At 48.0% G+C, this 16,817-nt stretch overlaps 52 non-coding genes and 1 pseudogene across 52 annotated transcripts; all 53 read left to right on the forward strand.

Annotated features, from left to right (window-relative positions):
- Positions 1 to 98: 98 nt before the first annotated feature.
- On the forward strand, positions 99 to 225 carry LOC145810711 (5S ribosomal RNA; annotated as a pseudogene).
- A 199-nt stretch (positions 226 to 424) lies between these two features.
- On the forward strand, positions 425 to 543 carry LOC145810139 (5S ribosomal RNA). The gene has a single exon (XR_014353705.1). It is a non-coding gene; the product is annotated as a 5S ribosomal RNA (ribosomal RNA).
- A 200-nt stretch (positions 544 to 743) lies between these two features.
- On the forward strand, positions 744 to 862 carry LOC145810140 (5S ribosomal RNA). Its single transcript, XR_014353706.1, has one exon. It is a non-coding gene; the product is annotated as a 5S ribosomal RNA (ribosomal RNA).
- Positions 863 to 1,065: 203 nt separating this feature from the next.
- LOC145809913 (5S ribosomal RNA) lies at positions 1,066 to 1,184 on the forward strand. The gene has a single exon (XR_014353480.1). It is a non-coding gene; the product is annotated as a 5S ribosomal RNA (ribosomal RNA).
- Positions 1,185 to 1,381: 197 nt separating this feature from the next.
- On the forward strand, positions 1,382 to 1,500 carry LOC145809650 (5S ribosomal RNA). The gene has a single exon (XR_014353211.1). It is a non-coding gene; the product is annotated as a 5S ribosomal RNA (ribosomal RNA).
- A 199-nt stretch (positions 1,501 to 1,699) lies between these two features.
- Positions 1,700 to 1,818, forward strand: LOC145809367 (5S ribosomal RNA). Its single transcript, XR_014352901.1, has one exon. It is a non-coding gene; the product is annotated as a 5S ribosomal RNA (ribosomal RNA).
- Positions 1,819 to 2,018: 200 nt separating this feature from the next.
- Positions 2,019 to 2,137, forward strand: LOC145808788 (5S ribosomal RNA). The gene has a single exon (XR_014352257.1). It is a non-coding gene; the product is annotated as a 5S ribosomal RNA (ribosomal RNA).
- A 199-nt stretch (positions 2,138 to 2,336) lies between these two features.
- Positions 2,337 to 2,455, forward strand: LOC145809902 (5S ribosomal RNA). Its single transcript, XR_014353470.1, has one exon. It is a non-coding gene; the product is annotated as a 5S ribosomal RNA (ribosomal RNA).
- A 194-nt stretch (positions 2,456 to 2,649) lies between these two features.
- LOC145811164 (5S ribosomal RNA) lies at positions 2,650 to 2,768 on the forward strand. Its single transcript, XR_014354713.1, has one exon. It is a non-coding gene; the product is annotated as a 5S ribosomal RNA (ribosomal RNA).
- Positions 2,769 to 2,968: 200 nt separating this feature from the next.
- Positions 2,969 to 3,087, forward strand: LOC145809499 (5S ribosomal RNA). The gene has a single exon (XR_014353058.1). It is a non-coding gene; the product is annotated as a 5S ribosomal RNA (ribosomal RNA).
- A 199-nt stretch (positions 3,088 to 3,286) lies between these two features.
- Positions 3,287 to 3,405, forward strand: LOC145810009 (5S ribosomal RNA). The gene has a single exon (XR_014353576.1). It is a non-coding gene; the product is annotated as a 5S ribosomal RNA (ribosomal RNA).
- Positions 3,406 to 3,603: 198 nt separating this feature from the next.
- Positions 3,604 to 3,722, forward strand: LOC145811453 (5S ribosomal RNA). Its single transcript, XR_014354994.1, has one exon. It is a non-coding gene; the product is annotated as a 5S ribosomal RNA (ribosomal RNA).
- A 198-nt stretch (positions 3,723 to 3,920) lies between these two features.
- LOC145808799 (5S ribosomal RNA) lies at positions 3,921 to 4,039 on the forward strand. Its single transcript, XR_014352268.1, has one exon. It is a non-coding gene; the product is annotated as a 5S ribosomal RNA (ribosomal RNA).
- A 201-nt stretch (positions 4,040 to 4,240) lies between these two features.
- LOC145808810 (5S ribosomal RNA) lies at positions 4,241 to 4,359 on the forward strand. Its single transcript, XR_014352279.1, has one exon. It is a non-coding gene; the product is annotated as a 5S ribosomal RNA (ribosomal RNA).
- Positions 4,360 to 4,559: 200 nt separating this feature from the next.
- Positions 4,560 to 4,678, forward strand: LOC145810420 (5S ribosomal RNA). The gene has a single exon (XR_014353988.1). It is a non-coding gene; the product is annotated as a 5S ribosomal RNA (ribosomal RNA).
- A 197-nt stretch (positions 4,679 to 4,875) lies between these two features.
- Positions 4,876 to 4,994, forward strand: LOC145810142 (5S ribosomal RNA). The gene has a single exon (XR_014353708.1). It is a non-coding gene; the product is annotated as a 5S ribosomal RNA (ribosomal RNA).
- Positions 4,995 to 5,194: 200 nt separating this feature from the next.
- Positions 5,195 to 5,313, forward strand: LOC145810094 (5S ribosomal RNA). Its single transcript, XR_014353660.1, has one exon. It is a non-coding gene; the product is annotated as a 5S ribosomal RNA (ribosomal RNA).
- A 197-nt stretch (positions 5,314 to 5,510) lies between these two features.
- LOC145809914 (5S ribosomal RNA) lies at positions 5,511 to 5,629 on the forward strand. Its single transcript, XR_014353481.1, has one exon. It is a non-coding gene; the product is annotated as a 5S ribosomal RNA (ribosomal RNA).
- Positions 5,630 to 5,829: 200 nt separating this feature from the next.
- LOC145808821 (5S ribosomal RNA) lies at positions 5,830 to 5,948 on the forward strand. Its single transcript, XR_014352290.1, has one exon. It is a non-coding gene; the product is annotated as a 5S ribosomal RNA (ribosomal RNA).
- Positions 5,949 to 6,145: 197 nt separating this feature from the next.
- On the forward strand, positions 6,146 to 6,264 carry LOC145808832 (5S ribosomal RNA). Its single transcript, XR_014352303.1, has one exon. It is a non-coding gene; the product is annotated as a 5S ribosomal RNA (ribosomal RNA).
- Positions 6,265 to 6,461: 197 nt separating this feature from the next.
- On the forward strand, positions 6,462 to 6,580 carry LOC145808843 (5S ribosomal RNA). The gene has a single exon (XR_014352315.1). It is a non-coding gene; the product is annotated as a 5S ribosomal RNA (ribosomal RNA).
- Positions 6,581 to 6,778: 198 nt separating this feature from the next.
- LOC145810238 (5S ribosomal RNA) lies at positions 6,779 to 6,897 on the forward strand. Its single transcript, XR_014353814.1, has one exon. It is a non-coding gene; the product is annotated as a 5S ribosomal RNA (ribosomal RNA).
- A 200-nt stretch (positions 6,898 to 7,097) lies between these two features.
- LOC145808928 (5S ribosomal RNA) lies at positions 7,098 to 7,216 on the forward strand. The gene has a single exon (XR_014352416.1). It is a non-coding gene; the product is annotated as a 5S ribosomal RNA (ribosomal RNA).
- A 199-nt stretch (positions 7,217 to 7,415) lies between these two features.
- On the forward strand, positions 7,416 to 7,534 carry LOC145808855 (5S ribosomal RNA). Its single transcript, XR_014352328.1, has one exon. It is a non-coding gene; the product is annotated as a 5S ribosomal RNA (ribosomal RNA).
- A 198-nt stretch (positions 7,535 to 7,732) lies between these two features.
- Positions 7,733 to 7,851, forward strand: LOC145809742 (5S ribosomal RNA). Its single transcript, XR_014353304.1, has one exon. It is a non-coding gene; the product is annotated as a 5S ribosomal RNA (ribosomal RNA).
- Positions 7,852 to 8,048: 197 nt separating this feature from the next.
- On the forward strand, positions 8,049 to 8,167 carry LOC145811657 (5S ribosomal RNA). Its single transcript, XR_014355194.1, has one exon. It is a non-coding gene; the product is annotated as a 5S ribosomal RNA (ribosomal RNA).
- Positions 8,168 to 8,363: 196 nt separating this feature from the next.
- On the forward strand, positions 8,364 to 8,482 carry LOC145809743 (5S ribosomal RNA). Its single transcript, XR_014353305.1, has one exon. It is a non-coding gene; the product is annotated as a 5S ribosomal RNA (ribosomal RNA).
- Positions 8,483 to 8,683: 201 nt separating this feature from the next.
- LOC145809292 (5S ribosomal RNA) lies at positions 8,684 to 8,802 on the forward strand. Its single transcript, XR_014352811.1, has one exon. It is a non-coding gene; the product is annotated as a 5S ribosomal RNA (ribosomal RNA).
- Positions 8,803 to 8,998: 196 nt separating this feature from the next.
- Positions 8,999 to 9,117, forward strand: LOC145808866 (5S ribosomal RNA). The gene has a single exon (XR_014352341.1). It is a non-coding gene; the product is annotated as a 5S ribosomal RNA (ribosomal RNA).
- A 201-nt stretch (positions 9,118 to 9,318) lies between these two features.
- Positions 9,319 to 9,437, forward strand: LOC145808877 (5S ribosomal RNA). The gene has a single exon (XR_014352353.1). It is a non-coding gene; the product is annotated as a 5S ribosomal RNA (ribosomal RNA).
- A 197-nt stretch (positions 9,438 to 9,634) lies between these two features.
- LOC145809958 (5S ribosomal RNA) lies at positions 9,635 to 9,753 on the forward strand. The gene has a single exon (XR_014353525.1). It is a non-coding gene; the product is annotated as a 5S ribosomal RNA (ribosomal RNA).
- A 199-nt stretch (positions 9,754 to 9,952) lies between these two features.
- On the forward strand, positions 9,953 to 10,071 carry LOC145809834 (5S ribosomal RNA). Its single transcript, XR_014353401.1, has one exon. It is a non-coding gene; the product is annotated as a 5S ribosomal RNA (ribosomal RNA).
- Positions 10,072 to 10,271: 200 nt separating this feature from the next.
- LOC145808888 (5S ribosomal RNA) lies at positions 10,272 to 10,390 on the forward strand. The gene has a single exon (XR_014352366.1). It is a non-coding gene; the product is annotated as a 5S ribosomal RNA (ribosomal RNA).
- Positions 10,391 to 10,589: 199 nt separating this feature from the next.
- On the forward strand, positions 10,590 to 10,708 carry LOC145809583 (5S ribosomal RNA). The gene has a single exon (XR_014353144.1). It is a non-coding gene; the product is annotated as a 5S ribosomal RNA (ribosomal RNA).
- Positions 10,709 to 10,910: 202 nt separating this feature from the next.
- Positions 10,911 to 11,029, forward strand: LOC145810133 (5S ribosomal RNA). Its single transcript, XR_014353699.1, has one exon. It is a non-coding gene; the product is annotated as a 5S ribosomal RNA (ribosomal RNA).
- Positions 11,030 to 11,225: 196 nt separating this feature from the next.
- LOC145808899 (5S ribosomal RNA) lies at positions 11,226 to 11,344 on the forward strand. Its single transcript, XR_014352379.1, has one exon. It is a non-coding gene; the product is annotated as a 5S ribosomal RNA (ribosomal RNA).
- Positions 11,345 to 11,542: 198 nt separating this feature from the next.
- LOC145810037 (5S ribosomal RNA) lies at positions 11,543 to 11,661 on the forward strand. Its single transcript, XR_014353604.1, has one exon. It is a non-coding gene; the product is annotated as a 5S ribosomal RNA (ribosomal RNA).
- Positions 11,662 to 11,860: 199 nt separating this feature from the next.
- LOC145809835 (5S ribosomal RNA) lies at positions 11,861 to 11,979 on the forward strand. The gene has a single exon (XR_014353402.1). It is a non-coding gene; the product is annotated as a 5S ribosomal RNA (ribosomal RNA).
- A 199-nt stretch (positions 11,980 to 12,178) lies between these two features.
- LOC145808910 (5S ribosomal RNA) lies at positions 12,179 to 12,297 on the forward strand. Its single transcript, XR_014352392.1, has one exon. It is a non-coding gene; the product is annotated as a 5S ribosomal RNA (ribosomal RNA).
- A 198-nt stretch (positions 12,298 to 12,495) lies between these two features.
- Positions 12,496 to 12,614, forward strand: LOC145809585 (5S ribosomal RNA). Its single transcript, XR_014353146.1, has one exon. It is a non-coding gene; the product is annotated as a 5S ribosomal RNA (ribosomal RNA).
- A 203-nt stretch (positions 12,615 to 12,817) lies between these two features.
- LOC145810929 (5S ribosomal RNA) lies at positions 12,818 to 12,936 on the forward strand. Its single transcript, XR_014354480.1, has one exon. It is a non-coding gene; the product is annotated as a 5S ribosomal RNA (ribosomal RNA).
- Positions 12,937 to 13,132: 196 nt separating this feature from the next.
- Positions 13,133 to 13,251, forward strand: LOC145810324 (5S ribosomal RNA). Its single transcript, XR_014353899.1, has one exon. It is a non-coding gene; the product is annotated as a 5S ribosomal RNA (ribosomal RNA).
- Positions 13,252 to 13,453: 202 nt separating this feature from the next.
- LOC145811132 (5S ribosomal RNA) lies at positions 13,454 to 13,572 on the forward strand. The gene has a single exon (XR_014354682.1). It is a non-coding gene; the product is annotated as a 5S ribosomal RNA (ribosomal RNA).
- Positions 13,573 to 13,772: 200 nt separating this feature from the next.
- On the forward strand, positions 13,773 to 13,891 carry LOC145809275 (5S ribosomal RNA). The gene has a single exon (XR_014352790.1). It is a non-coding gene; the product is annotated as a 5S ribosomal RNA (ribosomal RNA).
- Positions 13,892 to 14,088: 197 nt separating this feature from the next.
- LOC145810623 (5S ribosomal RNA) lies at positions 14,089 to 14,207 on the forward strand. Its single transcript, XR_014354184.1, has one exon. It is a non-coding gene; the product is annotated as a 5S ribosomal RNA (ribosomal RNA).
- Positions 14,208 to 14,404: 197 nt separating this feature from the next.
- LOC145810460 (5S ribosomal RNA) lies at positions 14,405 to 14,523 on the forward strand. The gene has a single exon (XR_014354027.1). It is a non-coding gene; the product is annotated as a 5S ribosomal RNA (ribosomal RNA).
- Positions 14,524 to 14,717: 194 nt separating this feature from the next.
- Positions 14,718 to 14,836, forward strand: LOC145810930 (5S ribosomal RNA). Its single transcript, XR_014354481.1, has one exon. It is a non-coding gene; the product is annotated as a 5S ribosomal RNA (ribosomal RNA).
- Positions 14,837 to 15,032: 196 nt separating this feature from the next.
- LOC145809324 (5S ribosomal RNA) lies at positions 15,033 to 15,151 on the forward strand. Its single transcript, XR_014352849.1, has one exon. It is a non-coding gene; the product is annotated as a 5S ribosomal RNA (ribosomal RNA).
- A 200-nt stretch (positions 15,152 to 15,351) lies between these two features.
- LOC145809952 (5S ribosomal RNA) lies at positions 15,352 to 15,470 on the forward strand. The gene has a single exon (XR_014353519.1). It is a non-coding gene; the product is annotated as a 5S ribosomal RNA (ribosomal RNA).
- A 197-nt stretch (positions 15,471 to 15,667) lies between these two features.
- Positions 15,668 to 15,786, forward strand: LOC145809763 (5S ribosomal RNA). Its single transcript, XR_014353325.1, has one exon. It is a non-coding gene; the product is annotated as a 5S ribosomal RNA (ribosomal RNA).
- Positions 15,787 to 15,976: 190 nt separating this feature from the next.
- On the forward strand, positions 15,977 to 16,095 carry LOC145808921 (5S ribosomal RNA). Its single transcript, XR_014352405.1, has one exon. It is a non-coding gene; the product is annotated as a 5S ribosomal RNA (ribosomal RNA).
- Positions 16,096 to 16,292: 197 nt separating this feature from the next.
- Positions 16,293 to 16,411, forward strand: LOC145809982 (5S ribosomal RNA). The gene has a single exon (XR_014353549.1). It is a non-coding gene; the product is annotated as a 5S ribosomal RNA (ribosomal RNA).
- Positions 16,412 to 16,609: 198 nt separating this feature from the next.
- On the forward strand, positions 16,610 to 16,728 carry LOC145808929 (5S ribosomal RNA). The gene has a single exon (XR_014352417.1). It is a non-coding gene; the product is annotated as a 5S ribosomal RNA (ribosomal RNA).
- The last annotated feature ends 89 nt before the right edge of the window (positions 16,729 to 16,817 follow it).

Consider the following 16,817-nt stretch of genomic DNA (forward strand, 5'->3'; position numbering starts at 1 on the left):
TTTCTCCCTTTTAAACCATTTCCAGATTATCCTGTTCCATTCAATTTCATTTTTTTCCCCGTCTACTGCTTAAAACAATAAAATCGCGGTTAATCTTCGGGTGCGATCATACCAGCACTAATGCACCGGATCCCATCAGAACTCCGCAGTTAAGCAGTTAAGCGTGCTTGGGCGAGAGTAGTACTAGGATGGGTGACCCCCTGGGAAGTCCTCGTGTTGCACCCCTTTTGTCCCTTTTTCCACCACCCCCCCCCCTCTTTTTTTTTTCCCCGGACAGCCTGTCCGATTTTTAGCCCATTCAATCGCCTTCGCCTCCTTTTCGACAATTTCTCCCTTTTAAACCATTTCCAGATTATCCTGTTCCATTCAATTTCATTTTTTTCCCCGTCTACTGTTTAAAACAATAAAGTCGCGGTTAATCTTCGGGTGCGATCATACCAGCACTAATGCACCGGATCCCATCAGAACTCCGCAGTTAAGCGTGCTTGGCCGAGAGTAGTACTAGGATGGGTGACCCCTTGGGAAGTCCTCGTGTTGCACCCCTTTTGTCCCTTTTTCCACCACCCCCCCCCTCTTTTTTTTTTTTTCCCGGACAGCCTGTCCGATTTTTAGCCCATTCAATCGCCTTCGCCTCCTTTTCGACAATTTCTCCCTTTTAAACCATTTCCAGATTATCCTGTTCCATTCAATTTCATTTTTTTCCCCGTCTACTGCTTAAAACAATAAAGTCGCGGTTAATCTTCGGGTGCGATCATACCAGCACTAATGCACCGGATCCCATCAGAACTCCGCAGTTAAGCGTGCTTGGCCGAGAGTAGTACTAGGATGGGTGACCCCTTGGGAAGTCCTCGTGTTGCACCCCTTTTGTCCCTTTTTCCACCACCCCCCCCCCCCTCTTTTTTTTTTTTTCCCGGACAGCCTGTCCGATTTTTAGCCCATTCAATCGCCTTCGCCTCCTTTTCGACAATTTCTCCCTTTTAAACCATTTCCAGATTATCCTGTTCCATTCAATTTCATTTTTTTCCCCGTCTACTGCTTAAAACAATAAAGTCGCGGTAAATCTTCGGGAGCGATCATACCAGCACTAATGCACCGGATCCCATCAGAACTCCGCAGTTAAGCGTGCTTGGGCGAGAGTAGTACTAGGATGGGTGACCCCCTGGGAAGTCCTCGTGTTGCACCCGTTTTGTCCCTTTTTCCACCACCCCCCCCTCTTTTTTTTTTCCCCGGACAGCCTGTCCGATTTTTAGCCCATTCAATCGCCTTCGCCTCCTTTTCGACAATTTCTCCCTTTTAAACCATTTCCAGATTATCCTGTTCCATTCAATTTCATTTTTTTCCCCGTCTACTGCTTAAAACAATAAAGTCGCGGTTAATCTTCGGGTGCGATCATACCAGCACTAATGCGCCGGATCCCATCAGAACTCCGCAGTTAAGCGTGCTTGGGCGAGAGTAGTACTAGAATGGGTGACCCCCTGGGAAGTCCTCGTGTTGCACCCCTTTTGTCCCTTTTTCCACCACCCCCCCCCCTCTTTTTTTTTTCCCCGGACAGCCTGTCCGATTTTTAGCCCATTCAATCGCCTTCGCCTCCTTTTCGACAATTTCTCCCTTTTAAACAATTTCCAGATTATCCTGTTCCATTCAATTTCATTTTTTTCCCCGTCTACTGCTTAAAACAATAAAGTCGCGGTTAATCTTCGGGTGCGATCAAACCAGCACTAATGCACCGGATCCCATCAGAACTCCGCAGTTAAGCGTGCTTGGGCGAGAGTAGTACTAGGATGGGTGACCCCCTGGGAAGTCCTCGTGTTGCACCCCTTTTGTCCCTTTTTCCACCACCCCCCCCCCCCACTTTTTTTTTCCCCGGACAGCCTGTCCGATTTTTAGCCCATTCAATCGCCTTCGCCTCCTTTTCGACAATTTCTCCCTTTTAAACCATTTCCAGATTATCCTGTTCCATTCAATTTCATTTTTTTCCCCGTCAACTGCTTAAAACAATAAAGTCGCGGTTAATCTTCGGGTGCGATCATACCAGCACTAATGCACCGGATCCCATCAGAACTCCGCAGTTAAGCGTGCTTGGGCGAGAGTAGTACTAGGATGGGTGACCCCCTGGGAAGTCCTCGTGTTGCACCCCTTTTGTCCCTTTTTCCACCACCCCCCCCCCTCTTTTTTTTTTCCCCGGACAGCCTGTCCGATTTTTAGCCCATTCAATCGCCTTCGCCTCCTTTTCGACAATTTCTCCCCTTTAAACCATTTCCAGATTATCCTGTTCCATTCAATTTCATTTTTTTCCCCGTCTACTGCTTAAAACAATAAAGTCGCGGTTAATCTTCGGGTGCGATCATACCAGCACTAATGCACCGGATCCCATAAGAACTCCGCAGTTAAGCGTGCTTGGGCGAGAGTAGTACTAGGATGGGTGACCCACTGGGAAGTCCTCGTGTTGCACCCCTTTTGTCCCTTTTTCCACCCCCCCCTCTTTTTTTTTTCCCCGGACAGCCTGTCCGATTTTTAGCCCATTCAATCGCCTTCGCCTCCTTTTCGACAATTTCTCCCTTTTAAACCATTTCCAGATTATCCTGTTCCATTCAATTTCATTTTTTTCCCCGTCTACTGCTTAAAACAATAAAGTCGCGGTTAATCTTCGGGTGCGATCATACCAGCACTAATGCACCGGATCCCATCAGAACACCGCAGTTAAGCGTGCTTGGCCGAGAGTAGTACTAGGATGGGTGACCCCTTGGGAAGTCCTCGTGTTGCACCCCTTTTGTCCTTTTTCCACCACCCCCCCCCCTCTTTTTTTTTTTTCCCCGGACAGCCTGTCCGATTTTTAGCCCATTCAATCGCCTTCGCCTCCTTTTCGACAATTTCTCCCTTTTAAACCATTTCCAGATTATCCTGTTCCATTCAATTTCATTTTTTTCCCCGTCTACTGCTTAAAACAATAAAGTCGCGGTTAATCTTCGGGTGCGATCATACCAGCACTAATGCACCGGATCCCATCAGAACTCCACAGTTAAGCGTGCTTGGGCGAGAGTAGTACTAGGATGGGTGACCCCCTGGGAAGTCCTCGTGTTGCACCCCTTTTGTCCCTTTTTCCACCACCCCCCCCCCTCTTTTTTTTTTCCCCGGACAGCCTGTCCGATTTTTAGCCCATTCAATCGCCTTCGCCTCCTTTTCGACAATTTCTCCCTTTTAAACCATTTCCAGATTATCCTGTTCCATTCAATTTCATTTTTTTCCCCGTCTACTGCTTAAAACAATAAAGTCGCGGTTAATCTTCTGGTGCGATCATACCAGCACTAATGCACCGGATCCCATCAGAACTCCGCAGTTAAGCGTGCTGGGGCGAGAGTAGTACTAGGATGGGTGACCCCCTGGGAAATCCTCGTGTTGCACCCCTTTTGTCCCTTTTTCCACCACCCCCCCCCTCTTTTTTTTTTCCCCGGACAGCCTGTCCGATTTTTAGCCCATTCAATCGCCTTCGCCTCCTTTTCGACAATTTCTCCCTTTTAAACCATTTCCAGATTATCCTGTTCCATGCAATTTCATTTTTTTCCCCGTCTACTGCTTAAAACAATAAAGTCGCGGTTAATCTTCGGGTGCGATCATACCAGCACTAGTGCACCGGATCCCATAAGAACTCCGCAGTTATGCGCGCTTGGGCGAGAGTAGTACTAGGATGGGTGACCCCCTGGGAAGTCCTCGTGTTGCACCCCTTTTGTCCCTTTTTCCACCACCCCCCCCCTCTTTTTTTTTTCCCCGGACAGCCTGTCCGATTTTTAGCCCATTCAATCGCCTTCGCCTCCTTTTCAACAATTTCTCCCTTTTAAACCATTTCCAGATTATCCTGTTCCATTCAATTTCATTTTTTTCCCCGTCTACTGCATAAAACAATAAAGTCGCGGTTAATCTTCGGGTGCGATCATACCAGCACTAATGCACCGGATCCCATCAGAACTCCGCAGTTAAGCGTGCTTGGGCGAGAGTAGTACTAGGATGGGTGACCCCCTGGGAAGTCCTCGTGTTGCACCCCTTTTGTCCCTTTTTCCACCACCCCCCTCCCCTCTTTTTTTTTTTCCCCGGACAGCCTGTCCGATTTTTAGCCCATTCAATCGCCTTCGCCTCCTTTTCGACAATTTCTCCCTTTTAAACCATTTCCAGATTATCCTGTTCCAATCAATTTCATTGTTTTCCCCGTCTACTGCTTAAAACAATAAAGTCGCGGTTAATCTTCGGGTGCGATCATACCAGCACTAATGCACCGGATCCCATCAGAACTCCGCAGTTAAGCGTGCTTGGGCGAGAGTAGTACTAGGATGGGTGACCCCCTGGGAAGTCCTCGTGTTGCACCCCTTTTGTCCCTTTTTCCACCACCCCCCCCCCCTCTTTTTTTTTTCCCCGGACAGCCTGTCCAATTTTTAGCCCATTCAATCGCCTTCGCCTCCTTTTCGACAATTTCTCCCTTTTAAACCATTTCCATATTATCCTGTTCCATTCAATTTCATTTTTTTCCCCGTCTACTGCTTAAAACAATAAAGTCGCGGTTAATCTTCAGGTGCGATCATACCAGCACTAATGCACCGGATCCCATCAGAACTCCGCAGTTAAGCGTACTTGGGCGAGAGTAGTACTAGGATGGGTGACCCCCTGGGAAGTCCTCGTGTTGCACCCCTTTTGTCCCTTTTTCCACCACCCCCCCCTCTTTTTTTTTTCCCCGGACAGCCTGTCCGATTTTTAGCCCATTCAATCGCCTTCGCCTCCTTTTCGACAATTTCTCCCTTTTAAACCATTTCCAGATTATCCTGTTCCATTCAATTTCATTTTTTTCCCCGTCTACTGCTTAAAACAATAAAGTCGCGGTTAATCTTCGGGTGCGATCATACCAGCACTAATGCACCGGATCCCATCAGAACTCCGCAGTTAAGCGTGCTTGGCCGAGAGTAGTACTAGGATGGGTGACCCCTTGGGAAGTCCTCGTGTTGCACCCCTTTTGTCCCTTTTTCCACCACCCCCCCCCTCTTTTTTTTTTTTTCCCGGACAGCCTGTCCGATTTTTAGCCCATTCAATCGCCTTCGCCTCCTTTTCGACAATTTCTCCCTTTTAAACCATTTCCAGATTATCCTGTTCCATTCAATTTCATTTTTTTCCCCGTCTACTGCTTAAAACAATAAAGTCGCGGTTAATCTTCAGGTGCGATCATACCAGCACTAATGCACCGGATCCCATCAGAACTCCGCAGTTAAGCGTGCTTGGGCGAGAGTAGTACTAGGATGGGTGACCCCCTAGGAAGTCCTCGTGTTGCACCCCTTTTGTCCCTTTTTCCACCACCCCCCCCTCTTTTTTTTTTCCCCGGACAGCCTGTCCGATTTTTAGCCCATTCAATCGCCTTCGCCTCCTTTTCGACAATTTCTCCCTTTTAAACCATTTCCAGATTATCCTGTTCCATTCAATTTCATTTTTTTCCCCGTCTACTGCTTAAAACAATAAAGTCGCGGTAAATCTTCGGGAGCGATCATACCAGCACTAATGCACCGGATCCCATCAGAACTCCGCAGTTAAGCGTGCTTGGGCGAGAGTAGTACTAGGATGGGTGACCCCCTGGGAAGTCCTCGTGTTGCACCCGTTTTGTCCCTTTTTCCACCACCCCCCCCCCCTCTTTTTTTTTTCCCCGGACAGCCTGTCCGATTTTTAGCCCATTCAATCGCCTTCGCCTCCTTTTCGACAATTTCTCCCTTTTAAACCATTTCCAGATTATCCTGTTCCATTCAATTTCATTTTTTTCCCCGTCTACTGCTTAAAACAATAAAGTCGCGGTTAATCTTCGGGTGCGATCATACCAGCACTAATGCACCGGATCCCATCAGAACTCCGCAGTTAAGCGTGCTTGGGCGAGAGTAGTACTAGGATGGGTGACCCCCTGGGAAGTCCTCGTGTTGCACCCCTTTTGTCCCTTTTTCCACCACCCCCCCCTCTTTTTTTTTTCCCCGGACAGCCTGTCCGATTTTTAGCCCATTCAATCGCCTTCGCGTCCTTTTCGACAATTTCTCCCTTTTAAACCATTTCCAGATTATCCTGTTCCATTCAATTTCATTTTTTTCCCCGTCTACTGCTTAAAACAATAAAGTCGCGGTTAATCTTCGGGTGCGATCATACCAGCACTAATGCACCGGATCCCATCAGAACTCCGCAGTTAAGCGTGCTTGGGCGAGAGTAGTACTAGGATGGGTGACCCCCTGGGAAGTCCTCGTGTTGCACCCCTTTTGTCCCTTTTTCCACCACCCCCCCCTCTTTTTTTTTTCCCCGGACAGCCTGTCCGATTTTTAGCCCATTCAATCGCCTTCGCCTCCTTTTCGACAATTTCTCCCTTTTAAACCATTTCCAGATTATCCTGTTCCATTCAATTTCATTTTTTTCGCCGTCTACTGCTTAAAACAATAAAGTCGCGGTTAATCTTCGGGTGCGATCATACCAGCACTAATGCACCGGATCCCATCAGAACTCCGCAGTTAAGCGTGCTTGGGCGAGAGTAGTACTAGGATGGGTGACCCCCTGGGAAGTCCTCGTGTTGCACCCCTTTTGTCCCTTTTTCCACCAACCCCCCCCTCTTTTTTTTTTCCCCGGACAGCCTGTCCGATTTTTAGCCCATTCAATCGCCTTCGCCTCCTTTTCGACAATTTCTCCCTTTTAAACCATTTCCAGATTATCCTGTTCCATTCAATTTCATTTTTTTCCCCGTCTACTGCTTAAAACAATAAAGTCGCGGTTAATCTTCGGGTGCGATCATACCAGCACTAGTGCACCGGATCCCATAAGAACTCCGCAGTTAAGCGTGCTTGGGCGAGAGTAGTACTAGGATGGGTGACCCCCTGGGAAGTACTCGTGTTGCACCCCTTTTGTCCCTTTTTCCACCACCCCCCCCCCCTCTTTTTTTTTTCCCCGGGCAGCCTGTCCGATTTTTAGCCCATTCAATCGCCTTCGCCTCCTTTTCGACAATTTCTCCCTTTTAAACCATTTCCAGATTATCCTGTTCCATTCAATTTCATTTTTTTCCCCGTCTACTGCTTAAAACAATAAAGTCGCGGTTAATCTTCGGGTGCGATCATACCAGCACTAAAGCACCGGATCCCATCAGAACTCCGCAGTTAAGCGTGCTCGGGCGAGAGTAGTACTAGGATGGGTGACCCCCTGGGAAGTCCTCGTGTTGCACCCCTTTTGTCCCTTTTTCCACCACCCCCCCCCCTCTTTTTTTTTTTCCCGGACAGCCTGTCCGATTTTTAGCCCATTCAATCGCCTTCGCCTCCTTTTCGACAATTTCTCCCTTTTAAACCATTTCCAGATTATCCTGTTCCATTCAATTTCATTTTTTTCCCCGTCTACTGCTTAAAACAATAAAGTCGCGGTTAATATTCGGGTGCGATCATACCAGCACTAATGCACCGGATCCCATCAGAACTCCGCAGTTAAGCGTGCTTGGGCGAGAGTAGTACTAGGATGGGTGACCCCCTGGGAAGTCCTCGTGTTGCACCCCTTTTGTCCCTTTTTCCACCACCCCCCCCCTCTTTTTTTTTTCCCCGGACAGCCTGTCCGATTTTTAGCCCATTCAATCGCCTTCGCCTCCTTTTCGACAATTTCTCCCTTTTAAACCATTTCCAGATTATCCTGTTCCATTCAATTTCATTTTTTTCCCCGTCTACTGCTTAAAACAATAAAGTCGCGGTTAATCTTCGGGTGCGATCATACCAGCACTAATGCACCGGATCCCATCAGAACTCCGCAGTTAAGCGTACTTGGGCGAGAGTAGTACTAGGATGGGTGACCCCCTGGGAAGTCCTCGTGTTGCACCCCTTTTGTCCCTTTTTCCACCACCCCCCCCTCTTTTTTTTTTCCCCGGACAGCCTGTCCGATTTTTAGCCCATTCAATCGCCTTCGCCTCCTTTTCGACAATTTCTCCCTTTTAAACCATTTCCAGATTATCCTGTTCCATTCAATTTCATTTTTTTACCCGTCTACTGCTTAAAACAATAAAGTCGCGGTTAATCTTCGGGTGCGATCATACCAGCACTAGTGCACCGGATCCCATCAGAACTCCGCAGTTAAGCGTGGTTGGGCGAGAGTAGTACTAGGATGGGTGACCCCCTGGGAAGTCCTCCTGTTGCACCCCTTTTGTCCCTTTTTCCACCACCCCCCCTCTTTTTTTTTTCCCCGGACAGCCTGTCCGATTTTTAGCCCATTCAATCGCCTTCGCCTCCTTTTCGACAATTTCTCCCTTTTAAACCATTTCCAGATTATCCTGTTCCATTCAATTTCATTTTTTTCCCCGTCTACTGCTTAAAACAATAAAGTCGCGGTTAATCTTCGGGTGCGATCATACCAGCACTAATGCACCGGATCCCATCAGAACTCCGCAGTTAAGCGTACTTGGGCGAGAGTAGTACTAGGATGGGTGACCCCCTGGGAAGTCCTCGTGTTGCACCCCTTTTGTCCCTTTTTCCACCACCCCCCCCATCTTTTTTTTTTTTTCCCCGGACAGCCTTTCCGATTTTTAGCCCATTCAATCGCCTTCGCCTCATTTTCGACAATTTCTCCCTTTTAAACCATTTCCAGATTATCCTGTTCCATTCAATTTCATTTTTTTCCCCGTCTACTACTTAAAACAATAAAGTCGCGGTTAATCTTCGGGTGCGATCATACCAGCACTAGTGCACCGGATCCCATCAGAACTCCGCAGTTAAGCGTGCTTGGGCGAGAGTAGTACTAGGATGGGTGACCCCCTGGGAAGTCCTCGTGTTGCACCCCTTTTGTCCCTTTTTCCACCACCCCCCCTCTTTTTTTTTTCCCCGGACAGCCTGTCCGATTTTTAACCCATTCAATCGCCTTCGCCTCCTTTTCGACAATTTCTCCCTTTTAAACCATTTCCAGATTATCCTGTTCCATTCAATTTCATTTTTTTCCCCGTCTACTGCTTAAAACAATAAAGTCGCGGTCAATCTTCGGGTGCGATCATACCAGCACTAATGCACCGGATCCCATCAGAACTCCGCAGTTAAGCGTGCTTGGGCGAGAGTAGTACTAGGATGGGTGACCCCCTGGGAAGTCCTCGTGTTGCACCCCTTTTGTCCCTTTTTCCACCACCCCCCCCCCTCTCTTTTTTTTTTCCCCGGACAGCCTGTCCTATTTTTAGCCCATTCAATCGCCTTCGCCTCCTTTTCGACAATTTCTCCCTTTTAAACCATTTCCAGATTATCCTGTTCCATTCAATTTCATTTTTTTCCCCGTCTACTGCTTAAAACAATAAAGTCGCGGTTAATCTTCGGGTGCGATCATACCAGCACTAATGCACCGGATCCCATCAGAACTCCGCAGTTAAGCGTGCTTGGGCGAGAGTAGTACTAGGATGGGTGACCCCCTGGGAAGTCCTCGTGTTGCACCCCTTTTGTCCCTTTTTCCACCACCCCCCCCCTCTTTTTTTTTTCCCCGGACAGCCTGTCCGATTTTTAGCCCATTCAATCGCCTTCGCCTCCTTTTCGACAATTTCTCCCATTTAAACCATTTCCAGATTATCCTGTTCCATTCAATTTCATTTTTTTCCCGTCTACTGCTTAAAACAATAAAGTCGCGGTTAATCTTCGGGTGCGCTCATACCAGCACTAGTGCACCGGATCCCATCAGAACTCCGCAGTTAAGCGTGCTTGGGCGAGAGTAGTACTAGGATGGGTGACCCCCTGGGAAGTCCTCGTGTTGCACCCCTTTTGTCCCTTTTTCCACCACCCCCCCCCCTCTTTTTTTTTTCCCCGGACAGCCTGTCCGATTTTTAGCCCATTCAATCGCCTTCGCCTCCTTTTCGACAATTTCTCCCTTTTAAACCATTTCCAGATTATCCTGTTCCATTCAATTTCATTTTTTTCCCCGTCTACTGCTTAAAACAATAAAGTCGCGGTTAATCTTCGGGTGCGATCATACCAGCACTAATGCACCGGATCCCATCAGAACTCCGCAGTTAAGCGTGCTTGGGCGAGAGTAGTACTAGGATGGGTGACCCCCTGGGTAGTCCTCGTGTTGCACCCCTTTTGTCCCTTTTTCCACCACCCCCCCCCCTCTTTTTTTTTTTCCCCGGACAGCCTGTCCGATTTTTAGCCCATTCAATCGCCTTCGCCTCCTTTTCGACAATTTCTCCCTTTTAAACCATTTCCAGATTATCCTGTTCCATTCAATTTCATTTTTTTCCCCGTCTACTGCTTAAAACAATAAAGTCGCGGTTAATCTTCGGGTGCGATCATACCAGCACTAATGCACCGGATCCCATCAGAACTCCGCAGTTAAGCGTGCTTGGGCGAGAGTAGTACTAGGATGGGTGACCCCCTGGGAAGTCCTCGTGTTGCACCCCTTTTGTCCCTTTTTCCACCACCCCCCCCCCTCTTTTTTTTTTCCCCGGACAGCCTGTCCGATTTTTAGCCCATTCAATCGCCTTCGCCTGCTTTTCGACAATTTCTCCCTTTTAAACCATTTCCAGATTATCCTGTTCCATTCAATTTCATTTTTTTCCCCGTCTACTGCTTAAAACAATAAAGTCGCGGTTAATCTTCGGGTGCGATCATACCAGCACTAATGCACCGGATCCCATCAGAACTCCGCAGGTAAGCGTGCTTGGGCGAGAGTAGTACTAGGATGGGTGACCCCCTGGGAAGTCCTCGTGTTGCACCCCTTTTGTCCCTTTTTCCACCACCCCCCCCCCTCTTTTTTTTTTTTTTCCCCGGACAGCCTGTCCGATTGTTAGCCCATTCAATCGCCTTCGCCTCTTTTCGACAATTTCTCCTTTTTAAACCATTTCCAGATTATCCTGTTCCATTCAATTTCATTTTTTTCCCCGTCTACTGCTTAAAACAATAAAGTCACGGTTAATCTTCGGGTGCGATCATACCAGCACTAATGCACCGGATCCCATCAGAACTCCGCAGTTAAGCGTGCTTGGGCGAGAGTAGTACTAGGATGGGTGACCCCCTGGGAAGTCCTCGTGTTTCACCCCTTTTGTCCCTTTTTCCACCACCCCCTCTTTTTTTTTTTTCCCCGGACAGCCTGTCCGATTTTTAGCCCATTCAATCGCCTTCGCCTCCTTTTCGACAATTTCTCCCTTTTAAACCATTTCCAGATTATCCTGTTCCATTCAATTTCATTTTTTTCCCCGTCTACTGCTTAAAACAATAAAGTCGCGGTTAATCTTCGGGTGCGATCATACCAGCACTAATGCACCGGATCCCATCAGAACTCCGCAGTTAAGCGTGCTTGGGCGAGAGTAGTACTAGGATGGGTGACCCCCTGGGAAGTCCTCGTGTTGCACCCCTTTTGTCCCTTTTTCCACCACCCCCCCCTCTTTTTTTTTTTACCCGGACAGCCTGTCCGATTTTTAGCCCATTCAATCGCCTTCGCCTCCTTTTCGACAATTTCTCCCTTTTAAACCATTTCCAGATTATCCTGTTCCATTCAATTTCATTTTTTTCCCCGTCTACTGCTTAAAACAATAAAGTCGCGGTTAATCTTCGGGTGCGATCATACCAGCACTAATGCACCGGATCCCATCAGAACTCCGCAGTTAAGCGTGCTTGGGCGAGAGTAGTACTAGGATGAGTGACCCCCTGGGAAGTCCTCGTGTTGCACCCCTTTTGTCCCTTTTTCCACCACCCCCCCCCCTCTTTTTTTTTTCCCCGGACAGCCTGTCCGATTTTTAGCCCATTCAATCGCCTTCGCCTCCTTTTCGACAATTTCTCCCTTTTAAACCATTTCCAGATTATCCTGTTCCATTCAATTTCATTTTTTTCCCCGTCCACTGCTTAAAACAATAAAGTCGCGGTTAATCTTCGGGTGCGATCATACCAGCACTAATGCACCGGATCCCATCAGAACTCCGCAGTTAAGCGTGCTTGGGCGAGAGTAGTACTAGGATGGGTGACCCCCTGGGTAGTCCTCGTGTTGCACCCCTTTTGTCCCTTTTTCCACCACCCCCCCCCCTCTTTTTTTTTTCCCCGGACAGCCTGTCCGATTTTTAGCCCATTCAATCGCCTTCGCCTCCTTTTCGACAATTTCTCCCTTTTAAACCATTTCCAGATTATCCTGTTCCATTCAATTTCATTTTTTTCCCCGTCTACTGCTTAAAACAATAAAGTCGCGGTTAATCTTCGGGTGCGATCATACCAGCACTAATGCACCGGATCCCATCAGAACTCCGCAGTTAAGCGTGCTTGGGCGAGAGTAGTACTAGGATGGGTGACCCCCTGGGAAGTCCTCGTGTTGCACCCCTTTTGTCCCTTTTTCCACCACCCCCCCCCTCTTTTTTTTTTCCCCGGACAGCCTGTCCGATTTTTAGCCCATTCAATCGCCTTCGCCTCCTTTTTGACAATTTCTCCCTTTTAAACCATTTCCAGATTATCCTGTTCCATTCAATTTCATTTTTTTCCCCGTCTACTGCTTAAAACAATAAAGTCGCGGTTAATCTTCGGGTGCGATCATACCAGCACTAATGCACCGGATCCCATCAGAACTCCGCAGGTAAGCGTGCTTGGGCGAGAGTAGTACTAGGATGGGTGACCCCCTGGGAAGTCCTCGTGTTGCACCCCTTTTGTCCCTTTTTCCACCACCCCCCCCCCCTTTTTTTTTTTTTTTTCCCCGGACAGCCTGTTCGATTGTTAGCCCATTCAATCGCCTTCGCCTCTTTTCGACAATTTCTCCTTTTTAAACCATTTCCAGATTATCCTGTTCCATTCAATTTCATTTTTTTCCCCGTCTACTGCTTAAAACAATAAAGTCGCGGTTAATCTTCGGGTGCGATCATACCAGCACTAATGCACCGGATCCCATCAGAACTCCGCCGTTAAGCGTGCTTGGGCGAGAGTAGTACTAGGATGGGTGACACCCTGGGAAGTCCTCGTGTTGCACCCCTTCTGTCCCTTTTTCCACCACCCCCCCTCTTTTTTTTTTCCCCGGACAACCTGTCCGATTTTTAGCCCATTCAATCGCCTTCGCCTCCTTTTCGACAATTTCTCCCTTTTAAACCATTTCCAGATTATCCTGTTCCATTCAATTTCATTTTTTTCCCCGTCTACTGCTTAAAACAATAAAGTCGCGGTTAATCTTCGGGTGCGATCATACCAGCACTAATGCACCGGATCCCATCAGAACTCCGCAGTTAAGCGTGCTTGGGCGAGAGTAGTACTAGGATGGGTGACCTCCTGGGAAGTCCTCGTGTTGCACCCCTTTTGTCCCTTTTTCCACCACCCCCCCCCCCCTCTTTTTTTTTTTACCCGGACAGCCTGTCCGATTTTTAGCCCATTCAATCGCCTTCGCCTCCTTTTCGACAATTTCTCCCTTTTAAACCATTTCCAGATTATCCTGTTCCATTCAATTTCATTTTTTTCCCCGTCTACTGCTTAAAACAATAAAGTCGCGGTTAATCTTCGGGTGCGATCATACCAGCACTAATGCACCGGATCCCATCAGAACTCCGCAGTTAAGCATGCTTGGGCGAGAGTAGTACTAGGATGGGTGACCCCCTGGGAAGTCCTCCTGTTGCACCCTTTTGTCCCTTTTTCCACCACCCCCCCCCCCCTCTTTTTTTTTTCCCCGGACAGCCTGTCCGATTTTTAGCCCATTCAATCGCCTTCGCCTCCTTTTCGACAATTTCTCCCTTTTAAACCATTTCCAGATTATCCTGTTCCATTCAATTTCATTTTTTTCCCCGTCTACTGCTTAAAACAATAAAGTCGCGGTTAATCTTCGGGTGCGATCATACCAGCACTAATGCACTGGATCCCATCAGAACTCCGCAGTTAAGCGTGCTTGGGCGAGAGTAGTACTAGGATGGGTGACCCCCTGGGAAGTCCTCGTGTTGCACCCCTTTTGTCCCTTTTTCCACCACCCCCCCTCTTTTTTTTTTTGCCCGGACAGCCTGTCCGATTTTTAGCCCATTCAATCGCCTTCGCCTCCTTTTCGACAATTTCTCCCTTTTAAACCATTTCCAGATTATCCTGTTCCATTCAATTTCATTTTTTTCCCCGTCTACTGCTTAAAACAATAAAGTCGCGGTTAATCTTCGGGTGCGATCATACCAGCACTAATGCACCGGATCCCATCAGAACTCCGCAGATAAGCGTGCTTGGGCGAGAGTAGTACTAGGATGGGTGACCCCATGGGAAGTCCTCGTGTTGCACCGCTTTTGTCCCTTTTTCCACCACCCCCCCCTCTTTTTTTTTTCCCCGGACAGCCTGTCCGATTTTTAGCCCATTCAATCGCCTTCGCCTCCTTTTCGACAATTTCTCCCTTTTAAACCATTTCCAGATTATCCTGTTCCATTCAATTTCATTTTTTTCCCCGTCTACTGCTTAAAACAATAAAGTCGCGGTTAATCTTCGGGTGCGATCATACCAGCACTAATGCACCGGATCCCATCAGAACTCCGCAGTTAAGCGTGCTTGGGCGAGAGTAGTACTAGGAGGGGTGACCCCCGGGGAAGTCCTCGTGTTGCACCCCTTTTGTCCCTTTTTCCACCCCCCCCTCTTTTTTTTTTCCCCGGAGAGCCTGTCCGATTGTTAGCCCATTCAATCGCCTTCGCCTCCTTTTCGACAATTTCTCCTTTTTAAACCATTTCCAGATTATCCTGTTCCATTCAATTTCATTTTTTTCCCCGTCTACTGCTTAAAACAATAAAGTCGCGGTTAATCTTCGGGTGCGATCATACCAGCACTAATGCACCGGATCCCATCAGAACTCCGCCGTTAAGCGTGCTTGGGCGAGAGTAGTACTAGGATGGGTGACACCCTGGGAAGTCCTCGTGTTGCACCCCTTCTGTCCCTTTTTCCACCACCCCCCCTCTTTTTTTTTTCCCCGGACAACCTGTCCGATTTTTAGCCCATTCAATCGCCTTCGCCTCCTTTTCGACAATTTCTCCCTTTTAAACCATTTCCAGATTATCCTGTTCCATTCAATTTCATTTTTTTCCCCGTCTACTGCTTAAAACAATAAAGTCGTGGTTAATCTTCGGGTGCGATCATACCAGCACTAATGCACCGGATCCCATCAGAACTCCGCAGTTAAGCGTGCTTGGGCGAGAGTAGTACTAGGATGGGTGACCCCCTAGGAAGTCCTCGTGTTGCACCCCTTTTGTCCCTTTTTCCACCACCCCCCCCCCCTCTTTTTTTTTTCCCTGGACAGCCTGTCCGATTTTTAGCCCATTCAATCGCCTTCGCCTCCTTTTCGACAATTTCTCCTTTTTAAACCATTTCCAGATTATCCTGTTCCATTCAATTTCATTTTTTTCCCCGTCTACTGCTTAAAACAATAAAGTCGCGGTTAATCTTCGGGTGCGATCATACCAGCACTAATGCACCGGATCCCATCAGAACTCCGCAGTTAAGCGTGCTTGGGCGAGAGTAGTACTAGGATGGGTGACCCCTTGGGAAGTCCTCGTGTTGCACCGCTTTTGTCCCTTTTTCCACCACCCCCCCCCTCTTTTTTTTTTCCCCGGACAGCCTGTCCGATTTTTAGCCCATTCAATCGCCTTCGCCTCCTTTTCGACAATTTCTCCCTTTTAAACCATTTCCAGATTATCCTGTTCCATTCAATTTCATTTTTTCCCCGTCTACTGCTTAAAACAATAAAGTCGCGGTTAATCTTCGGGTGCGATCATACCAGCACTAATGCACCGGATCCCATCAGAACTCCGCAGTTAAGCGTGCTTGGGCGAGAGTAGTACTAGGAGGGGTGACCCCCTGGGAAGTCCTCGTGTTGCACCCCTTTTTCCACCACCCCCCCTCTTTTTTTTTTTTTCCCCGGACAGCCTGTCCGATTGTTAGCCCATTCAATCGCCTTCGCCTCCTTTTCGACAATTTCTCCTTTTTAAACCATTTCCAGATTATCCTGTTCCATTCAATTTCATTTTTTTCCCCGTCTACTGCTTAAAACAATAAAGTCGCGGTTAATCTTCGGGTGCGATCATACCAGCACTAATGCACCGGATCCCATCAGAACTCCGCAGTTAAGCGTGCTTGGGCGAGAGTAGTACTAGGATGGGTGACCCCCTGGGAAGTCCTCGTGTTGCACCCCTTCTGTCCCTTTTTCCACCACCCCCCCCTCTTTTTTTTTTCCCCGGACAGCCTGTCCGATTTTTACCCCATTCAATCGCCTTCGCCTCCTTTTCGACAATTTCTCCCTTTTAAACCATTTCCAGATTATCCTGTTCCATTCAATTTCATTTTTTTCCCCGTCTACTGCTTAAAACAATAAATTCGCGGTTAATCTTCGGGTGCGATCATACCAGCACTAATGCACCGGATCCAATCAGAACTCCGCAGTTAAGCGTGCTTGGGCGAGAGTAGTACTAGGATGGGTGACCCCCTGGGAAGTCCTCGTGTTGCACCCCTTTTGTCCCTTTTTCCACCACCCCCCCCCTCTTTTTTTTTTCCCCGGACAGCCTGTCCGATTTTTAGCCCATTCAATCGCCTTCGCCTCCTTTTCGACAATTTCTCCCTTTTAAACCATTTCCAGATTATCCTGTTCCATTCAATTTCATTTTTTTCCCCGTCTACTGCTTAAAACAATAAAGTCGCGGTTAATCTTCGGGTGCGATCATACCAGCACTAATGCACCGGATCCCATCAGAACTCCGCAGTTAAGCGTGCTTGGGCGAGAGTAGTACTAGGATGGGTGACCCCCTGGGAAGTCCTCGTGTTGCACCCCTTTTGTCCCTTTTTCCACCACCCCCCCTCTTTTTTTTTTCCCCGGACAGCCTGTCCGATTTTTAGCCCATTCAATCGCCTTCGCCTCCT

Source organism: Camellia sinensis, chromosome 14 (assembly GCF_055761805.1).
Source record: "Camellia sinensis isolate YWXY chromosome 14, ASM5576180v1, whole genome shotgun sequence".
NCBI lineage: Eukaryota > Viridiplantae > Streptophyta > Magnoliopsida > Ericales > Theaceae > Camellia > Camellia sinensis.